At 37.4% G+C, this 20,744-nt stretch overlaps 1 long non-coding RNA gene across 1 annotated transcript in view; it reads left to right on the forward strand.

Annotated features, from left to right (window-relative positions):
- Positions 1-20,744, forward strand: part of LOC137660148 (uncharacterized) — a 228,757-nt gene that overhangs the window by 206,555 nt on the left and 1,458 nt on the right. The window lies entirely within an intron of this gene.

The following is a 20,744-nucleotide window of genomic DNA, read 5'->3' on the forward strand; positions in this document are numbered from 1 at the left end:
AGATTTTTATAGCTAAGAATTCTCTCTCTCTCTCTCTCTCTCTCTCTCTCTCTCTCTCTCTCTCTCTCTCTCTCTCTCTCTCTCTCTCTCTCTTAAAAGTTCCGCAAGATATGTGGTAACATTATTAGTTTGTTTAATTAATGAGGACCTTTGCTTCAATAGGCATAGTAGAGATGATGATGATGAATTAATTTGTTGTTTTAGGTACTTCTGAGAAGTATTGAAAATAAATCCCCTAAAGACCTTGCAATGTAGGTAGTAGGTTGGCCAGTGCACCAGCTACCCGTTGAGATACTACTGCTAGAGAGTTATGTGGTCCTTTAACTAGCCAGACAGTACTATATTAGATCCTTCTCTCATTACGGTTCACTTTCCCTTTGCCTAGACATACACTGAATAGTCTGGCCCATTCTTTACAGGTTCTCCTCTGTCCTCTTACACCTGACAACAATAAGATTACCAAACAATTCTTCTTCACTGAAGGGGTTAACTACATATACCAAGGCACTTTCCCCCAATTTTGGGGGTTAGTTGTCATCAAACAAATGCAAGAGAAAAGGGGAACTCTCCTCTCTACGTTCCTCCCAGCCTGATAAGGGACTCGACCGAGTTCAGCTGGTACTGCTCTGCTAGGGGTGCCACAGCCCACTCTCCCCCGTTTCCCTACTGCTGCTACCTCCGCGGTCATCCAAGGCCCCAGAGGAAGCAGCAGGGCCTACTGGAACTGCGTCACAATCGCTCGCCATTCATTCCTATTTCTAGTACGCTCTCTTGCCCCTCTCACATCTATCCTCCTATCACCCAGAGCTTCCTTCACTCCATCCTTCCTCTTGTACTTCTTCCATCAACTCTTGCATTCATCACCTTCTTTAGCAGACAGCCATTTTCCATTCTCTCAACATGGCCAAACCACCTCAACACATTCATATCCACTCTAGTTGCTAACTCATTTCTTACACCCGTTCTCGCCCTCGCTACTTCGTTCCGAACCCTGTCTACTCGAGATACACCAGCCATACTCCTTAGACCAGTGGTTCTCAACCTTTATGGCTGCGACCCAAAATCCTATCCAGATCAACCATGGCGACCCTTACCTTCATAAATACTTTTATTTAAATTATAAAATACTTGTGCTTGTAAAAACGTGTGGCAGAAACAAAAATCACATGCAGAAATTTTTGTTAATGCAAGTAGTGCATCGATATAATAATGATCCATGAGAAATAAAACAAAGCACTGAGATTTTTTAAAATAAAAATAAAAATGTTTCTTAATATAAAAAAATGTATAATTAGGCCATAATTTACCATTGTTGAAAAGGGAAATTATTCATACAAGACTATTTGACATGAAATATAGTATTAACCCCTTCCATCCATGCTTCTGCCCTCCACTTCTCTTCCTTCCTTTGTTTCTCCGATTCCTCCGTTTCTAATAGTCCCTTTCCCTACCTTCGTCCCTCATTTCAATCTCTACATTCCTTACCCCCCTGTCTCCTTTCCTTCACCCCTTCTTTCGCTCCCTCCATTCCTCCTCCTCCTCGTCCCTTCGTCCGTAGTGAAGTGGTTAAAGTCAATGAGATCCTTGACACTGTATCGTTTTGGTCAGCTCCTCAAATCTGGGTGATTTTGATGATAGGCTGCATCTTAGGTCATCCTCTGGTTGCAAACTGTTTCTGTATTTTGTCTTTATGACTGTGAGGGCTGAAAATCCTGCCTCACACAGGAAAGTTGTAGCAAAGGGAATTAGCGTTTTCAGGGCTTCACCTCCAAGATTGGGCTTTTCTTTGTGAACTTTGATCCAAAATGAGCTCAGTGATTCCTTTTGCCTTTTGAAATCGTAATGAAGTGTTGCGTCATTCTGGATCTCGATAAGCTCCTCCTGTAGCTTGCTGATGTTTGCGATTTCATCAGGCAAGTCTTCAGCTTCAATGTTGAAGGGGTTTTTTACCCAACTGTAGTCGAGCGTATTTTCTGGAATGTAATGATCAAACACTCTAATTAGCTTGGATATATGTCCCTCAATAATGCCTTTGACTTAGATAGAGAAAATCTTTCATCCTCCAGAAGTAGGTTAAAAGATGGAAATGATGCAGTCTTTCCAGATTTTATTTTATTCATCCACAACTTCAGTTTTCCTTTGAATGCTAATAGCTTCTCAGAAAGCCCAACCAATGTCTGATCACGACTTTGCATTGAAAGCACTAAATCTAGCGCCAAAAGCGCTTTGTTGCCAACTCTGGACACTGGCACATCAGCTCCTGACTTCCTCCACCTCTCCCTCCTCCTTCCCTCCACCAACGGCTAGATTTAAAAGGCAAGAGATATTGGTAGTTTTTTCACCTCAATCAAATCATCTGTCTCAATGTTTTGCTTAACATTAGATAATAATGACTTAAGACTTCTACATTCAGGATTAATACTTTGATAATATTTTGAATAGGAATATTGGGAAAATAGGAAGTCCACAAATCCTTGGTGACCCATTTAAATGGCTTGGCGACCCAAATTTGGGTCGCGAACCAGGGGTTAAGAACCACTGCCTTAGACATTTCATCTCAAACACATTCAATTTCTGTCTCTCCGTCACTTTCATTCCCCACAACTCCGAGCCATACATCACATTTGGGACAATCACTCATACAGAACTCTTTACATTCATGCCCAACCCTCTATTTTTTACTACTCCCTTAACTGCCCCCAACACTTTGCATCCTTCATTCACTCCCTGACATACATCTGCTCCCACTCCCATTTGCTGCAACAACAGACCCCATGTATTTAAACTGATCCACCTCCTCAAGTAACTCTCCATTCAACATGACATTCAACATGACATTCAACCTTGCACCACCTTCCCTTCTCGTACATCTCATAACCTTACTCTTACCCACATTAACTCTCAACTAGGTAATTTCTTGCTTTTATTTTTTCGTTTGTTGTTTTTCGTTGGACATACAGTGAATTTTACTCCTCGTTTTTCTTCTACCTCTTCAACATTACATCCTTTTTCTCAGACTCAACCTCCATACTCTACTTCCATAAATAGTAGGTTGTTCACCATTTTGTCCATATAGACTAATTATGCCGCATAGGCTACCTGGCTCAACATGAAATTTGACTAACAAACACTTCAGTTATGTCAGCACTTTAAATACACTATCCATTTTGTCTAGAACTGTTCTCTCAAACCAAGCTGTAAAGGAGGATGGAATTTGTGGAAGCAGACTAATAAATCATGAAATATATTCATTAAAAATAGCTTTATTCCTCTCTAAATGTGTCTTGCACTGTTATTCATAACCACCTATTCATGCTCTAGTACAGAATCTACAAGAGATATAAAGTAGAGAAAGCCATAAGCTATTGCTTCTGTTAACAATATTTCTGTACATTGTTACAATTAACTCTCCCCTCTGTCTGCTTTCTTGTCTTTACTCATATCCATTGATGAGTGCTGTCTCATATTTGGTTTTACATTGTACTTTTCTCACAGCCTTGCACTTCGACACAATTTTTCTTGTACTCCTATTCACAATCCAGGATGCTATTGCAAGAGTTGTCTTTCTTCTTTCTCTGCAAATTCAATTCTTCACATTTTCTTAATGTCTATCCTTTCTTTCATTATTTCTCTCTTCTTTTTCTGCACCTTCAATTCTAAACATTTTCTTAGTAATGTTTGTTCTCCTTTCTTTCATTATTTCTGTCTTCTTTTTGTGCACCCTCAATTCATCACATTTTCTTAATGTATGCAATCCTTGCTTTCATTTTTTCCATCTCTTTCTGCACCTTGAATTCTAAACATTTTCTTGATAATGTGTGCTATCCTTTCTTCCATTATTTCTGTCTTTTTATGCACTTTCAATTCTAAACATTTCTTAATGTATGCTATCCTTTCTTTCATTATTTCCTTTTGAGGTTTTCAGGGAACCCCTTCTGTTTTTTATCCTTTTCACTAACCTCCTCGGTGCTTGTTTTCCTTCCCAAATATTTCATCTTTTTTTTCTCTCCTCCATAGTTCATATCTCAAAGCCTTCAATTCACCTTCCATGCCACACTTCCAAACCGTAAAGTCTAAGCTTGCTCACACTTCTTTCTGGACCCAGTTGAGTCAGAGCCCAATGAGTAATGCCCATGTTAGGCCTGATATATTATTATATTTATAATTATTATTTTTTGCCAAGCTACAACATGGAAAATAGCAGGATTGGAATTTATAGGGATCAGAAGTAATCATACATTTATCTTTTCTATTTACATGGTTACCCACTTCTATAGTTCCATTCATACACTGTTTTACCATCAATAATAATTTTGAAATTGACTCTCTTACAGTACTATTTTCTTAAAATATATTAACCTGCACTTTTCATAGTAAAAGTACTGTCTTGTTAAAAAACTTATATACATTTTTAACTTAATAAATCTACTTAAAATATACAATATTTAATCTAATGAACTTAAAATAAATAATTTATTCCTCAACTTTTAAATAAATTTGACATGCTTTTCGCTTTTAGATTTAGCTATACTGTACATTTGTCTCCACTCTCACTCACTTAGTCTACACACATTGGTAAATCTCTTACGGTAATATAGCATTTGAAACTTTCCAAATATATATTGCACTTACCACGTCAGCATGAAGACATATTTGCTCTAGAGGCCACTTTAAGGCCACTTTACTCGAGACCGCATCATCCTTCTCAACAGTCACTTCTATAAATATTATCGGTCATACTAACCTTTTCAAACCATGCAACAACTTCTATTCTCCACTCCTCATTCAACTAATAGAATACTTGTATGTATTGACCCAGAATAAATTGTGAAACAGCATAGATACAGGACATACATACATACACCAAGGCACTTCCCCCAATTTTGGGGGGTAGGCGACATCAACAAAGAAACAAAAACAAAAAGGGGACCTCTACTCTCTACGTTCCTCCCAGCCTAACAAGGGACTCAACCGAGTTCAGCTGGTACTGCTAGGGTGTCACAGCCCACCCTCCCACATTATCCACCACAGATGAAGCTTCATAATGCTGAATCCCCTACTGCTGCTACCTCCGCGGTCATCTAAGGCATCGGAGGCAGCAGCAGGGCCTACCGGAACTGCGTCACAATCGCTCGCCATTCATTCATATTTCTAGCACGCTCTCTTGCCTCGCTCACATCTATCCTCCTATCACCCAGAGCTTCATTTACTCCATCCATCCACCCAAACCTTGGCCTTCCTCTCGTACTTCTCCCATCAACTCTTGCATTTATCACCTTCTTTAGCAGACAGCCATTTTCCATTCTCTCAGCATGGGCAAACCACCTCAACACATTCATATCCACTCTAGCTGCTAGCTCATTTCTTACACCCGTTCTCACCCTCGCTACTTCGTTCCTAACCCTATCTACTCGAGATACACCAGCCATACTCCTTAGACCAGCGGTTCTTAACCCTTTATGGCTGCGACCCAAAATCCTGTCCAGATCAACCATGGCGACCCTTACCTTCATAAATACTTTCATTTAAATTATAAAATATTTGTGCTTGTAAAAACGTGTGACAGAAACAAAAATCACATGCAGAAATTTGTATTAATGCAAGTAGTGCATCTATATAATAATGATCCATGAGAAATAAAACAAAGCACTGAGATTTTTAAAAATAAAAATAAAAATGTTTCTTAATATAAAAAAATTTATAATTAGGCTATAATTTACCATTGTTGAAAAGGGAAATTATTTATACAAGACTATTTGACATGAAATATAGTATTAACCCTTTTACCCCCACAGGACGTACTGGTACGTTTCACAAAACTCATCCCTTTACCCCCATGGACGTACTGGTACGTCCTTGCAGAAAACTGCTATTTAGATTTTTCCATATTTTTGATAATTTTTTGAGAAACTTCAGGCATTTTCCAAGAGAATGCGACCAACCTGACCTCTCTATGACGAAAATTAAGGCTGTTAGAGCAATTTAAAAGAAATATACTACAAAATGTGCTTGAAAAAAAATAACCCCTGGGGGTTAAGGGTAGGAAATTTCCAAATAGCCTGGGGGTAAAAGGGTTAACCCCTTCCATCCATGCCTCTGCCCTCCACTTCTCTTCCTTCCTTTGTTTCTCCGATTCCTCCGTTCCTAATAGTCTCTTTCCCTACCTTCGTCCCTCATTTCAATCTGTCCATTCCTTACCCCCCTGTCTCCTTTCCTTCACCCCTTCTTTCGCTCCCTCCATTCCTTCTTCTCCTCGTCCCTTCGTCCGTAGTGAAGTGGTTAAAGTCAATGAGATCCTTGACACTGTATTGTTTTGGTCAGCTCTTCAAATCTGGGTGATTTTGATGATAGGCTGCATCTTAGGTCATCCTCTGGTTGCAAACTGTTTCTGTATTTTGTCTTTATGACTGTGAGGGCTGAATATCCTGCCTCACAGGAAAGTTGTAGCAAAGGGAATTAGCATTTTCAGGGCTTCACCTCCAAGATTGGGCTTTTCTTTGTGAACTTTGATCCAAAATGAGCTCAGTGATTCCTTTTGCCTTTTGAAATCGTAATGAAGTGTTGCGTCATTCTGGATCTCGATAAGCTCCTCCTGTAGCTTGCTGATGTTTGCGATTTCATCAGGCAAGTCTTCAGCTTCAATGTTGAAGGGGTTTTTTACCCAACTGTAGTCGAGCGTATTTTCTGGGATGTAATGATCAAACACTCTAATTAGCTTGGATATATGTCCCTCAATAATGCCTTTGACTTAGATAGAGAAAATCTTTCATCCTCCAGAAGTAGGTTAAAAGATGGAAATGATGCAGTCTTTCCAGATTTTATTTTATTCATCCACAACTTTAGTTTTCCTTTGAATGCTAATAGCTTCTCAGAAAGCCTAACCAATGTCTGATCACGACTTTGCATTGAAAGCACTAAATCTAGCGCCAAAAGCGCTCAGTTGCCAACACTGGACACGGACACATCAGCTCCTGACCTCCCCCTCCTCCCCCTCCTCCTTCCCTCCACCAACGGTTAGATTTAAAAGGCAGGAGATATTGGTAGTTTTTTCACCTCAATCAAATCATCTGTCTCAATGTTTTGCTTAACATTAGATAATAATGACTTAAGACTTCTACATTCAGGATTAATACTTTGATAATATTTTGAATAGGAATATTGGGAAAATAGGAAGTCCACAAATCCTTGGTGACCCATTTAAATGGCTTGGCGACCCAAATTTGGGTCGCGACACTGGGGTTAAGAACCACTGCCTTAGACATTTCATCTCAAACACATTCAATTTCTGTCTCTCCGTCACTTTCATTCCCCACAACTCCGAGCCATACATCACATTTGGGAAAATCACTTTCTCATACAGAACTCTTTACATTCATGCCCAACCCTCTGTTTTTTACTACTCCCTTAACTGCCCCCAACACTTTGCATCCTTCATTCACTCCCTGACATACATCTGCTCCCACTCCCATTTGCTGCAACAACAGACCCCATGTATTTAAACTGATCCACCTCCTCAAGTAACTCTCCATTCAACATGACATTCAACCTCGCACCACCTTCCCTTCTCGTACATCTCATAACCTTACTCTTACCCACATTAACTCTCAACTAGGTAATTTCTTGCTTTTATTTTTTCGTTTGTTGTTTTTCGTTGGACATACAGTGAATTTTACTCCTCGTTTTTCTTCTACCTCTTCAACATTACATCCTTTTTCTCAGACTCAACCTCCATACTCTACTTCCATAAATAGTAGGTTGTTCACCATTTTGTCCATATAGACTAATTATGCCGCATAGGCTACCTGGCTCAACATGAAATTTGACTAACAAACACTTCAGTTATGTCAGCACTTTAAATACACTATCCATTTTGTCTAGAACTGTTCTCTCAAACCAAGCTGTAAAGGAGGATGGAATTTGTGGAAGCAGACTAATAAATCATGAAATATATTCATTAAAAATAGCTTTATTCCTCTCTAAATGTGTCTTGCACTGTTATTCATAACCACCTATTCATGCTCTAGTACAGAATCTACAAGAGATATAAAGTAGAGAAAGCCATAAGCTATTGCTTCTGTTAACAATATTTCTGTACATTGTTACAATTAACTCTCCCCTCTGTCTGCTTTCTTGTCTTTACTCATATCCATTGATGAGTGCTGTCTCATATTTGGTTTTACATTGTACTTTTCTCACAGCCTTGCACTTCGACACAATTTTTCTTGTACTCCTATTCACAATCCAGGATGCTATTGCAAGAGTTGTCTTTCTTCTTTCTCTGCAAATTCAATTCTTCACATTTTCTTAATGTCTATCCTTTCTTTCATTATTTCTCTCTTCTTTTTCTGCACCTTCAATTCTAAACATTTTCTTAGTAATGTTTGTTCTCCTTTCTTTCATTATTTCTGTCTTCTTTTTGTGCACCCTCAATTCATCACATTTTCTTAATGTATGCAATCCTTGCTTTCATTTTTCCATCTCTTTCTGCACCTTGAATTCTAAACATTTTCTTAATTATGTGTGCTATCCTTTCTTCCATTATTTCTGTCTTTTTATGCACTTTCAATTCTAAACATTTCTTAATGTATGCTATCCTATCTTTCATTATTTCCTTAGAGGTTTTCAGGGAACCCCTTCTGTTTTTTATTCCTTTCACTAACCTCCTCAGTGCTTATTTTCCTTCCCAAATTTTTCATCCTTATTTTCTCTCCTCCATAGTTCATATCTCAAAGCCTTCAATTCATCTTCCATGCCACACTTCCAAACCGTAAAGTCTGAGCTCACTCGCACACTATCCTTTATGGACCCAGTTGAGTCAGAGCCCAATGAGTAATGCCCACGTTAGGCCTGATATATTATTATATTCATAATTATTATTTCTTGCCAAGCTACAACGTGGAAAATAGCTGGATTGGAATTTATAGGGATCAGAAGTAATCATACATTTATTTATTTTTTTCTATATACATGGTTACCCACTTACATAGTTCCATTCATACACTGTTTTACCATCAATAATAATTTTGAAATTGACTCTTTTACAGTACTATTTTCTTAAATTATATTAACCTCCACTTTTCATAGTAAAAGTACTGTCTTGCCAAAAAAAACTGCTACATTTTTAACTTGATCAATGAATCAACTTAATGTATACAATATTTAATCTAATGAACTTAAAATAAATAATTTATTCCTCAACTTTTAAATAAATTTGACATGCTTTTTGCTTTTAGATTTAGCTATACTGTACATTTGTCTCCACTCTTACTCACTTAGTCTACACACATTGGTAAATCTCTTACGGTAATATAGCATTTGAAACTTTCCAAATATATATTGCACTTACCATGTCAGCATGAAGACATATTTGCTCTAGAGGCCACTTTAAGGCCACTTTACTCGAGACCGCATCATCCTTCTCAACAGTCACTTCTATAAATATTATCGGTCATACTAACCTTTTCAAACCATGCAACAACTTCTATTCTCCACTCCTCATTCAACTGATAGAATACTTACATGTATTGACCAAGAATAAATTGTGAAAAAGCATAGATACAGGACATAATCTCCATTATTTATTCAGTTCCATTTGTTTGTAAATCTTTATACTAATCTGCATTCCTTTGCAATTTCTATTGCTTAGTTTCTTAAATATTTTTTAAACAATTTCCTGTTTTGTAATAGCCATATGTTTCTTCTCTTTACTCTTGATTGCCTAACTCGTCTATCGTGCCTACAGCTAGTCTTCTCTTCTGGTTAGCAATTGGATTTTTTTTATTCATTGTAGCTTTTATATTTTGTAGTTTTCATGTTCATCCCACTTCATATTTTCTAAATCTCTTCTTACCCTCATATACCAACAAACAGTTCCTACTGTACCCAGAAATTCATGGTGAAGTTAGACAAAATACCCATTTATTTCACCATATTTCTTGAACTCTAAACCGTCAATTAATCCATTGTCACCTTTATTTTACACAAGTACCCATTCACACACAGGCACTTTCGTACACTTAGTTTTACCTTAAATAATGATCTTGTAACTTGTCTTCATAAAAATTTTATACTGAGTATTTCCCCTGTTTTGCAGATGTTAATAGTATTGTTTTAAAAAACTACTTGATACCTACCTGTCATGAGGCCATCAATTGAAGCTGCGTTCCAACTTATACTACAGTATTCTCTTTCAATTGTCATCTCACATCACTACATTACATGTGAAACCTTTTTCAACTTTTGAATACAGTATGCATTCTTTTCGAGTATAGGACTCACCCCTTGAAACCTATTTTTATAGCCAGGTCTACCAAACCTCATTTCTAATCAATTCCTGACATTCCCTTTTTCACATCTTATTTACACACGTTCTCTGCATGGCCTTCCATTCCACAACCTATACATTGGCTTCTTAGAGCCTAACGTATTTTTAGAAAATTACCCTGCTGGCTGTGATTACAGCACTCCACATACTTGTGTGACCTAATCCAGTATTCATGAAACATTTACCGTAATCTGACTTCTGTAACAATCTTTCACACGCTGATCTACTTTGCCGGAGCCAAAAAAGATACCCATTGACCACCTAGTTATTCTTCTTACCCATTCTGTTGTACTTGAAATACCCTTAAATCTGCCTTTTCTTCTTATATCCCTCCTAGACTTTGCAATCATATCTCTTCACTCCGGTGTTGACAGCATGTACTCGTGTACAATATATTTTCATTCTTACGCTTTCATTCTCATACTGCTCTTCAAATGTCTTACCCACAACATTAGGCTGCTGGTTTTCAAGTCTGTTTCCATATGACTTAAGGACATTTTGTTTTGAAATCTTTATTCAAAAGGAACAATTTCTGTCTGGACAGATAAATAGGTGTTAGAAGAGGTAGAGCATTTCTGTTACACTGAATTGTGAAGCAGGAGTCAAGTCGAGGGGCATTAACCCTTTTACCCCCAAAGGACGTACTGATACGTTTCACAAAAGCCATCCCTTTACCCCCATGGACGTACCGGTACGTCCTTGCCAAAAAATGCTATAAAAAATATTTTTTTCATATTTTTGATAATGTTTTGAGAAAATTCAGGCATTTTCCAAGAGAATGAGACAAACCTGACCTCTCTATGACAAAAATTAAGGCTGTGAGAGCAATTTAAAAAAAATATACTGCAAAATGTGCTGGGAAAAAAATAACCCCTTGGGGGTTAAGGGTTGGAAATTTCCAAATAGCCTCGTGGTAAAAGGGTTAACATGGAGAAATAGTCTCCCCCAAAATCCTCTTATATAATGTTGTATTAATAAAAAAGGGAAAGCCTTATGCAATATGGCCTAGGGACATTGGCTGCACAGTCAAGAAAAATGGAACACAACTTTGAAAACGGTGGTGGTACAGTTTGGTTTGGGTTGCTAAGGTGGCAATGTAACTTTGGTTCTTACAGAGAGGAGAGATGTATATAATAGAGTTTATTCAACAAGACAGCGAGCTAATATACACATAGTTGAGAGCAAGAATGACAAAATGAAAACAGTACAAGATGTTTGATGGCAAACTTAAACAGGTTTATATTATCAGAGCAGGGGAGAGCGAGAGAAGAAAATGATACCATTGGTGTACGATCATGTATGAAACACGTGCTATACACCATGTTCTTGTTCCCCTTATTTTTATAAGAATTGGATATGCAGACTTTGGTGATCTATTGTATGATGTACTTTTATCACAGTGTGTGCGTAAGTTCAAAGTTGGTGTACAATTATACATACAGTACTTATATCTTTTACTAGACGTTGGCTTAGGCTGTCAGATTATTTCGTCACCACAGATCAGACATTTTCATATGTTCATATCTATCATGGGGTAATTATAAACATACAATTGTGCCTTTGACATATGATACCTGCACATCTTAGTGTGAAATATAATACAGGTAACCCACAGCAAACCATAACGTCACCCCTAACAAAATGCGTTCCATTTTTCTCAATACGGCAGCCTGTGTTTCTGCATTACAGAGTAGTATAGGCCGTATTGTATATGGTTTTCCCGTCTCTACTAATTGGACATTATATAATAGGATCCTTGGTGCAGACAATTTCTTTTATGATGCTGCTGCTTCTCTGTACGGCCCTCTCGCTTCCTGCTCTGAAATCCACTGTAACAGAAATGCCTCTCCTAAGACCTGTGCATCTGTCCCATCAGGGTAATTTACTTGATCATTAGCTTTATATTTGATTTAAAATCACTTAATAAACATTAATTAATCCAGCACACATCTTGACACCATCTGTCACCTTTACTATCTTGAACCACATATTTCTATGCAACTTTGTTGGTGGTTTACATATTTTTCATTAATCCTGTTCTGGTCATCATTAGGTTCATTTTGTTATACATGGATTTTCAAATATCTTAATCGGTACTAACCACCACCGCTTTCTCAGATTAATATCAATGCTTCACTTCCATAGATGATTGTCTTTTTAAAATCTATTCATAATATAGTGGGGATTGGGGCTGTGAGGACAAGATATATTTTCTTTATTCAGCAGTTTTTACAATTACATGTGATCACGCAATTTACTTTCATATGCTCACAACTCTACTGTTAATGATAATCATGAAATGGACCATCATATTTATTTTACACAATATATTATATGCACTTATCACTTGTTAATAGTACAGTATTATTGAAAAAGCAACATTTTAGTGCTTACCTAAATCAAAGTAATTAATATATGAAATTGCATTAAACTTGATACAGTCCCCTATTTATTAATCTCAATAAATCTAAGCAAGTTTCACATACATATGCATGTTACAGTCCACTTTTATATAGCCCTCTGCAACACACACTATGTTCTAGTATAGGACCTGTACTCAACCATTTCCTTGACGGATTTTTATACACTCGTACTCTTGTCAGATTTGTTACTCAAAATATTGCCTATGCTCCATTTAATCCCTTATTCTAGGTTCAAAATACATTTTTCTGCCCTCGCACTCATTTCGTATTTTAATATCTGAAGTTACTTGTTCTACCACTCAAGTTTTGCAAAATTTTATATATTTCTTCAAACACTTAGTATTTCTGTCCACTCCTAACCTTTCTGTTTTTCCCATTCCCCACACATTCACCACCAGATCAACTATTCTCAGTTTTTACATTTGTTTATTGGAGCCGTACTGTCCCCTATCAGATCAATCATGCTTTAGTTTGTACATGTACTTCTTAGAGTCAAGTACATCCAAACAAAATGGCCTTGCCGAGTGCAATATCCAGACCACCTCCATTCTGTGAAATGGTGTAGCCTATTTCACTTCTGTACTTTCATTCACACAATGCCTTTTCTCTCCGCAACTAAAGCATGTGGTGAGTGACCACCTTAAACCAAATTTATTACATCTTAAACCCCTTCCAGTTTGTCTTTTATCCTTTCTTGTATATCTTATGAGACTTATTTCTGTGTTCTAGAATTCTGGGTATACAGTATAGTTACTAATTTTGATTAGTGACACTTACAATTCCACAGTATTCATCCTGAAATATTTCCACAACTTTCACGGGGTTGCTTGTCAAGAGCAAGTCTATATACCTTCTATTATGAAACACATTTTCTCCTTACTTTCTCGCATATACACTATATCCATTTCTTGCATTCATATCAATTTTAATCTCAAATTTTTCACAATTCCTGCACACCATCTCATTTAAATTATTCATTTACCCATCTCATTTTATCCTTTTCTGAATGGTAAACACAGACATTGCTCACTAGAGTAGTCAAGAAATTTTTTAGCAACACCCTACAGATATTTATATCTTTGTTTCCACACACTATGTTTTCTTCACCGAAGTCACCATTCTAATTGCATATATCCTGTCTAATTTTGTCCCGTTCTGTCTTCTTGCAATTCTGTCTTTCTTTGTGGTGTAACTGTAACATGTCAAGCCTAAAGTTCTGTTGTGTTCCACCGTGATCATTTATTTTACTGACAATAGCCAACATGAAGTCTCGCTCATCATCTTAACCTTCTCTCCTCTCATAGGCGCTGGCAAGGAAGTCATCTTTCTACTGCATTCCTCCATTGATTTACCTCCTTTCTGGGCTCTCTATCCATGCACCATTGCAATGTATTTTATTAAAATGCTTGGGTGCTTTAAAAAGTACAGTACTGTACTTCACATGGAAACTTATTACTTTAGGTATTTGTCTTTTGTAATATGATAGCAGGTTTCAAGTACTTTTTCATGTTGAGTAAGGTATATAGGAAATGTGCAAGTAGCTTTTTACAAAAAAAATCCGTTGTGTCGAAATTCGCTTGGCTTTTGGTCTCTTGCAACAAATTCATGATGTAGAGTTGGGTGTTACTGTACTGTGTAGTGGTTGTACTTATATCCATATTTCTCTCTCCTGACTTTTTGCATAACGCCATCCATGAAGATAATGAGTCAGACTTTTAAGCCTCGCATCTTTACCACCACACTGGTCATTGCCCACTCAACACTACTCTTACATGCTTCTATAAAACTTTCACTTTTCTAAGCTTTTATTTTCAATGTATACAGTACCATACAATCTCATTTTCACCCAGAATGTACCTTGACAAATTATCATATTTTTTTGGTGTGCCATAATGCTTTATATTCATTTTACTTTCCACAAAACTGTAATCAATGTATGATCCACGCATCCTCTTCAAAATCCACAGTTCCTTCCCTTACCAAATTTTCTTTCATCTTCATTCCTTTGGCAATCAAAATCCTACTATACACCTTCCGTAGTATATCAAGTAACATTTGTCCCCTATAATTCCTACAAGTCACTTTTATCTATATTCATTCATTATTTCACCAGCTTTGCATCCTGTTGGGTAGCTTTAAAAACCCTAATAGCCACTTAATAACACCTTTCACCACTCCAGTGCAGCATCTGGTTTGTAATATCCTCTGTCTTCCTATTTTTGAACCTTTTATTTACTTTTCTTATATCTTCAGCAGTCATTAACAACGTGCAGATTTAGAAGTGTTGTGGCAAGTTGTAATGGGCCTGAACTGCAGGTGTCCCCTATAATTCACAGAGTCTGTACTCTGCACGTTGGTGCACTGCCCCTAGAGCAGGGGAACAATATTTCTTTGGTATTGGGCTGTATTGAATTTCCTGTTCTAGCCTTGAACAGGAAAGTCATTGGAGACCACAGAGCACCTCCCCAAAAATTTGTTTTTCCTTTGTCAAAACTCTGTTTGTAGTCTTGCATCACTATAGTCCATTTCTTTTAGCGATGCATATTTTCACCGACTCGCAGCGGTGCCCTTTTAGCTCGGAAAAGTTTCCGGATCGCTGATTGGTTGGACAAGATAATTCTAACCAATCAGCGATCAGGAAAAGTTTCCGAGCTAAAAGGGCACCTCCGCGAGTCGGTGCAAATATGCATCGCTAAAAGAAATGGACTATAGGTCCTGCCACTCTAATATGCTTCACATTCAATCAATGAATTTTGTTCTTTCTGACATTACAGTTTTTGTCACTTATTCAGTTACATTTGTTCATGACATATCTCTTCTTTCTAGCATTCTTGGTATACACTTCAACTATCTGTTTCCTCATTCATTTGCTTAGTATCCATCCAGAAATTTTGCCCTGACATTCACCGAGATTACTCTTCGGCAGATGATAATACTTATATCCTGAGATAGTAGTTTACCCTTTTTCTTTCCTTCCCATGCACACACTACTTCCATTCCTCACACTTAATCATATTCAAGCTTATGAGGTTCTTTTAATTTCCACAGCATCATTATATCTCATTTTCCTTTTCAAATTGATAAAATTACACTATCAATATTTATATATCCTCTCCAAATTTTCACTTCTTCAAACTCATTCTGGTGAGTTTCTATCCATGATGGTGGTAAATATTAATTATAATTGTCCAATTACAAACGACCTGTTGCCTTTAATTGATAGGATGTACTGTAGTATTCTCCACAGAAAGACAAATTACTTAGCTTCTACAAGGATATGTAATATAGCACTATGCTGGAACGTACTACAGCTCCCTTTACTTTATTGATTCTCAATTTGATAAATATTCACCATTCTCCTAAACATTCACTACCAGACCAACCATGTTCAGTTTGTACATTTGCTTCTTGGAGCCTTATGCTTCCTGGGACAATATCCTTTCTGACCACAATTTTCATTCGCCTTACTCTGTGAAACCCCTTTTAGAACATTCATTCACATGATGCATTTTCTTTAGTATCTAATGACCATGTAAATTATTATTCTTCTATTGACCTAAGCTATTACATCGAAATCACATTTTAATCTCGATTTGATTATTCGCATTCTCTCTCACTCTCATTCCCATAGTATTTATCCAGAAAGATTGCTATGACATTCACTGGGTTACATGATCTACTGTTTCCAACACACCATCCCATTACAATTTTCCATTTACACATCTCATTTTATGCTTTACAAATTGATACTTTCGGACACTGACGTGGACAGTGGAAAAGAAATTCAATACAAACGCCATATGTTCATTTATATCCTTGACTGCATACGGTACTACTGTACTACTTTCATAAAGTTTCCAGTCTATGCATACATATCTTGTCTTATTTTTTCTAATTCTATCTGCTACAAGCTTAGTTTTTGTCTTAATGGCAGCTCTTTTCATATTCACCTGATCACCCCACCTCTCACAGATTCGTAACTGTTCACCCACACGCATAATTGTTGTAAAAAAGTAAGCCAATTTCCCTTCTGAAAAACTGCCAAATTTGTACATTCCTAATTAATTTTTTTCAAAACTACCACTAATTTCTCTTCAACCCACTGTACTGTATACTGTACTATCAGGGACTTTATGTAGTAACGATATCTTAAAGACTTTTCCTAAATTCTCTTTGATTTACTCATTAATTTGCTTTCTTATCCTTACCCATTTGATCTCTTATTTGTTGGTGAATACTTTGACTTTGCTTTTCTTTTTCTTCTTTGTCTACATCTTTTCCCACTTTTATGTGGGGTCAATGTATCTGGCCAGTGTTCTCCATCTACCTCTGTCCCACACTTCATCACCGGTTAATCTCACAATCGCCACTGGCCATATTGGTTTTGGCTAATTTTTCATGGCTGGATGCTTTTCCTGCTGCCAACCCTCCCCATTTACCCGGGCTTGGGACCGGCACCAAGTTGATGCTGGCCTGTCCCCCTCAGTGGCTGGGTTTTTTTACTTTGCTTTTATGTAATTTTATTAAAACTTTGCATTTCTTAACATCTGCTTTTCTTAGTACCCTCGTTCAACTTCCTGCGTGCTGGTGTAGGAGTGTCTCTTCTTTTCTGCATCTCCTTTCCCTCTAATTTCTTCATTTCAGATGTTCTTGCTTCCATTATCTCGGGTATTTTCAGGTAACCTTTGACTGTTTCTTCTCTTTCCCTATCATCCTCAGTTATTCACTTTTCTTCGTCAACCTTTCATTCTCAAATACTCTTCCTCCTCAGTTCTTCCCTCAAGGCATTCATTTCTTCTTCCATACTGCTCGATTTCCTTTACACTTAAAAATGATTGATGCTTAGCTTGCTTGCTTGCTCTGTCACAGCAAATATGAAGAGAAGTCTGTGGTTCTTGGACCAAAATCAGCCAATGCCTACGTATTTTCTACTTTACCTTTTTACACAATTGCACAATGACATGCATACAGTATTGCATTCACTTCAAACTTACTAAAAAATTTATAGAACACATTTCCCTCACTTTTCAAATGTGACAGTACAGTATATAGCTTCTTAATAAACTCAATCCAATGAATTTGAACGAAATTCTATATTCATCAATCTCACGATACACACTTGTGCATTTTTAAACCTAGCAACCTTAGCACTACAATATAACATTGAATTGCATTGACAAATGACTCCCACAATACATTGCAACACTATTTGTTTTTACATGGACTGTATACAAATCTTCATCCTTTAACCCTTTTACCCCCAGGCTATTTGGAAATTTCCAACCCTTAACCCCCAGGGGGTTATTTTTTCCCAGCACATTTTGCAGTATATCTTTTTTAAATTGCTCTAATAGCCTTAATTTTTGTCATAGAGAGGTCAGGTTGGTCTCGTTCTCTTGGAAAATGCCTGAATTTTGTCAAAATTATCAAAAATATGAAAAAAATAATTTGTATAGCATTTTTTTGCAAGGACGTACCGGTACATCCACGGGGGTAAAGGGATAGCTTTTATGAAACGTACCAGTACGTCCTTTGGGGGTAAAAGGGTTAATAGGATTATGTATTCAGCATTGCTAGAACCCAGATGTTAAAATTTATAAGGTGGTATCAGCAGTTACTGGTAGGTGGCAAGGAAGCCTTGCTATCCTGCTGTGATACTGAATGGCCACTTTTTCAGCCGCCGGAAATTAGACGTACTATACTCCCAGCACTGTCAACTGGCATTTTTAATCATTTCTTTTTCCTATAGATAATTGTTGGAAGTTTGTTCTGTGCAAAGAATATTAATGAAGATGAAAGGTTTTTCTGTTTTCCAGACTTTTCTAGCTAACTGACAGTTGTCTGTATATCTTACTTATATGGTTTCTTGTTCCTATTTGACAGCATTACTGTTACTGTTTCTGTTTATTTCCTTATGCATGATAGGAGTAGCTACTGCTGCCGAGTTGAAAGGGAGGGTCACTGCCCCTCTTATTGTCAGAATTTTCTTGTGTACAGAAGGTTCTAGAGACACATCTCCTGATAGTGCTGCCTCTTCATAGAGTACCTAGGATCTCTCCTCAGTGTGTCTTTGGCATCAGCCAGGATGCCAGACAAGGTCGTCTCTTCACTCACTGCCAGTCGGAATGGAAGTGCACCCTTCTTTTTGGACCAAGGCCTTTGTTTTCCCACCTCAAGGTGCACAGGTATGCTTGCCAGACAAGGTCGTCTCTTCACTCACTGCCAGTCGGAATGGAAGTGCACCCTTCTTTTTGGACCAAGGCCTTTGTTTTCCCACCTCAAGGTGCACAGGTATGCTTGCCAGACAAGGTCGTCTCTTCACTCACTGCCAGTCGGAATGGAAGTGCACCCTTCTTTTTGGACCAAGGCCTTTGTTTTCCCACCTCAAGGTGCACAGGTATGCTTGCCAGACAAGGTCGTCTCTTCACTCACTGCCAGTCGGAATGGAAGTGCACCCTTCTTTTTGGACCAAGGCCTTTGTTTTCCCACCTCAAGGTGCACAGGTATGCTTGCCAGACAAGGTCGTCTCTTCACTCACTGCCAGTCGGAATGGAAGTGCACCCTTCTTTTCTTCTTTTTGGACCAAGGCCTTTATTTTCCCACCTCAAGGTGCACAGGTATGCTTGATTGCCTCGCATGCTTTAGGACCAGCATCACTATCTATCCATATGCTATTATCTCTACTTTATTTCCAAAAACATTTTTTTTGTAAAAGTTTCTTTTATGGCTAGTCCCTTATTCTACTATTCATCAAATAGTATATTTTTTAACGTGATTTGAATATTCGACACCTGTTAAATGACTTCACCAGTCACAGTGCCCCTCTAATTTTATTTTGGACAGTCCGCATTATTGCTATTAATCAGATTGTATACAGTGCCTCTAAAATTTTGTTTTGGCTTATTCCTAGTAATGCTATTAATCAAATTTTATATTAATTCCTAGTTTGTGAAGCTGGAAATGCCTATTAAAGCTTTTCTGTTAAGGATATTGTATTTAGAAGGAAGGATTAATGTTCAGTGGTTTATTGATAAGTGTAGGATGTGTGATAATTTCCTGTGCAACCTTCTAATAACTAAATTCTTTCACCTGTATAAAGCATTCATGTTTTCTGTCTATTCCCTCGCTCATGTTGAACAGGCTGACATAAGTCTTTTTATAGTTTATATATTAAATATCTGTTTTGGTGTTGTTACCATTTTCAAAATATTTTAATTGTTCATTGCTTTTCATATTGTTTATTTCTTTAATTTCTTTCCTTGCTGGGATATTTTTCCCTGTTGGAGTTACCATTTTCAAAATATTTTAATTGTTCATTGCTTTTCATATTGTTTATTTCTTTAATTTCTTTCCTTGCTGGGATATTTTTCCCTGTTGGAGCCCTTAGGCTTATAACATCTTTCTTTTCCAACTAGGGTTATAGCTTAGCTAGTAATAATCATCATGTGACAGACGTCAGCAACATCCTAAGGAGGTTGGCAATCCTTGGACGTTGATGTGCACCGTCTGGAGTTATACTGCTGCAGTGTGTGAAGCAGAAGGATGATTTCCATCCGTGTCTTTCTGTTCCTGGAAAGGTGCTTGGGCCTTGCCTCTCCCTGGGAACTAAACACACACTCCATGATAGTATGACCAGGTGATATCTCTTCCCAGTTGCATCGTCACCATTGGACTGAACGACTTTCAAGAACAAGTTCAAGTGCCTTGTCCACTTCTGCTGTTAAATCTTTGTGTTGGTGTACTGGGACTGGGTTGATATGATGAACAGAGAGAAGCATCTCTTCTGTTTTCCCTTCACACACACTCCCTTCACACACACACATGGATGCTTACCCCTCTCATTCATTCAAAACCGAATTGTTCTTAGTTTTCAAATTAGTCGAGGGACTCTTGAAATGAATTATCAGTACTTAGTCTTTTAAAATGGTTTTTTTTTTATTCAATATCGAACAATGGTTTTTTATAGCTAAGAAAAATACAGAATAATTTAAGTTTCG

Source organism: Palaemon carinicauda, chromosome 20 (genome assembly GCF_036898095.1).
Source record: "Palaemon carinicauda isolate YSFRI2023 chromosome 20, ASM3689809v2, whole genome shotgun sequence".
NCBI classification, from domain to species: domain Eukaryota; kingdom Metazoa; phylum Arthropoda; class Malacostraca; order Decapoda; family Palaemonidae; genus Palaemon; species Palaemon carinicauda.